Below are 2,603 nucleotides of genomic sequence, written 5' to 3' on the forward strand. Positions count from 1 at the left end.
AGTATATAAACCTCATAAGGGTTGGGACAAGGCCCCGCTATACCGGTCAATACATGTCTAAATCATACTGACCAAACTCCGGAGCAAGTGGAGTGCACCAAAACCTTCCGGTGAGCTGATAGCCTACTAGGAGGACTGTCAACCTATATATCGGAGCCAGCGGGCATGAAACGCAGCGTCCAGGAAGAAGGGATTTCAATACAAATAAAGTACCGAGTATGTAAGGCATGAAAACAGTATATAAAAGATATGAAAGAAAGGTAGAGTAAAGAACTCAACCTGTACGTCTGAATAGCTCTGTGAATCATGATACATTTATAATGTCATGCATACGTATATAAATGTCATATCATGCATAGGTATATGCGTACATAACATCATCAAGCCTCTGAGAACATCTCATCATATAATCTCGGTCTTTATGGGCAAAATCATCATCGTGTACTAGCTGATCAGGTGGCAGTGCGTATAACGCCGTAACCTTTCCCCATACCCCATATACATATAATATACGCGTATATAACGCTATCTGGTCATGGGTCAATGTACATGTATAACTGAATGCAATGCATAAGAAGTAAGTCAATAAGATCTCTTGAGATGTGATATGATCAATATGCCTTCGGTTAATATCATAAAATAAACTTTGTCAACTTACGTATTTTCTGAGACCCATGAACAAATAATATAATAATAGGACACATGGGGAATAAATAACATAGGCATCCCTAGTACTTCTAAGAATAGAGTCATCTGTGAATGTTTCGCGTTTGCTCGTTTTGTTTGTATCATATGGATCATGGCAAAAGGAAAGAAGGGATATGCTTAACATACCTTAACTCCATTGAGTCCTTAATACCTTCCAATAAATTCTTCAAACAACTTAACTCAATCTACCATAGCATAAGGCGATTCAAAATCAGTGTTGAGTAAAGGCTAAGTCCGCAACTTAAATTAGTAGCTCGTTTATGTAAGAATCTGGGCAGCATCTCCCTTGTAATAAGGGCCTCCTCCAATACAGTATAACAATAACAACAACCAGAGAAATACCGCAACTTATAAATATCAATAACAAGACACCATATAGCAACAACAAGTCACAACTGCTTCACGATGAATGGCAAGCTCCGATTGGAATTCGTATACCCCATATCACCCCTTATAGACTTCTTACTTTAACATAACAATATCATTAACATGATAATGAAGTCATTCATCAATAATTCCAGCCTCATACCATATATTTATAACAAAGAAAATAATCCACAACTCCAATTATCCTCAATTAGAAAATTTATTCACTAGCTCAAGTCAAGTCTATCCATTTAACTTAATCAACCTCAAGATATGCTTAAGATAATGTAAGAACAAAAATAATTACCTCCTACAGTGGATGCAAGTCTAAATCCATGTTATATTTAGCCTACAAAAGCCCAACACTCCCCAATCACTTCATACCCAAATGACAACTACAGTAGTGTCAAAAACCCCGAAAATGTTACAAAGAAAGACTAATCCACCATTTCGCCATTATGTGGTGTTACTCCACACCATTTCTCCTCAAAAACTCCATTAAACAGTAGAAAAATAGACATCCAAAATGAAACACGAAACAACCCATTAAACACTCCACTACAAATCGAATAACTCGAACTCACGACTTTATATCACCGTCCCGTGAGTTCTAACTATTAGGAAACGAATTTATCGAACTTTATTGAAATTCAAAAGCTTAAATACAGAAAGTGGGAATTTTATTAACTATTAAATACCTTCAAAAACTGAAACTACAAAGAAAATAAGAGGCGATATAGCGATACTTACGTCGTAGGGATCGTTCTAATGTTAACGCTTCTTGATTTCGTGCCCGGGATGATAATATTGTTTGAAACCCTTGTAGAGAGATTAAGGGTAAGTTTTGGGGTCTTATTTTGTCGTGATATATGGAAAATGAAGTAAGAGACGACATAAGGGACATAAATATCAATTTTTTTGAAAACTCAAAAAGGTGCTACTTGGCACCCTAGCATTGGTCCTACTTCCAACGCTTAATAACTTTTTATTCGGGTGTCATATGAGCAAATAGTTAAGAGCGTTCGAAACTATATTCCAAGAACTTTAATTTGGTATATAATATGTCCCAAAAAGACCTTATATAATACACAAAATGTATTTCTAAAAAAGCTTCATTACAAAGCAAATCCTTAGTCGGGTTTTCCGCAACTTAAATCCGATTTTCCCAAACTTTATGTTTCATATCCAAACATCATATATAGTCATATAATGACTTTAAATTTATTTAAATCATGATTAACAAGTCTCATATTCATCTTAACTTACATAAGACTTCGATAAACCTTTCTTATCCTTGTGGAAGGATTTCGTCCTTTTTGAGATTATATTAGACAATCCTATAATGATAGCGATGTCTGAAGTACGGGGTGTAACAACATGTCCCCTTGGAAACATTTGTCCCCAAATGTTAACTCTTAAAGGCTTGAAAAAATGGGGCGTAACATCATTAGATCACTTTATATACTTTCAAAGGGGATCTCATTTCCAAGCATACATCAATTGACTTACGACGTACTTTCACGTACAAA

The sequence above is a fragment of the Nicotiana attenuata genome, unplaced genomic scaffold (assembly GCF_001879085.1).
Source record: "Nicotiana attenuata strain UT unplaced genomic scaffold, NIATTr2, whole genome shotgun sequence".
NCBI classification, from domain to species: domain Eukaryota; kingdom Viridiplantae; phylum Streptophyta; class Magnoliopsida; order Solanales; family Solanaceae; genus Nicotiana; species Nicotiana attenuata.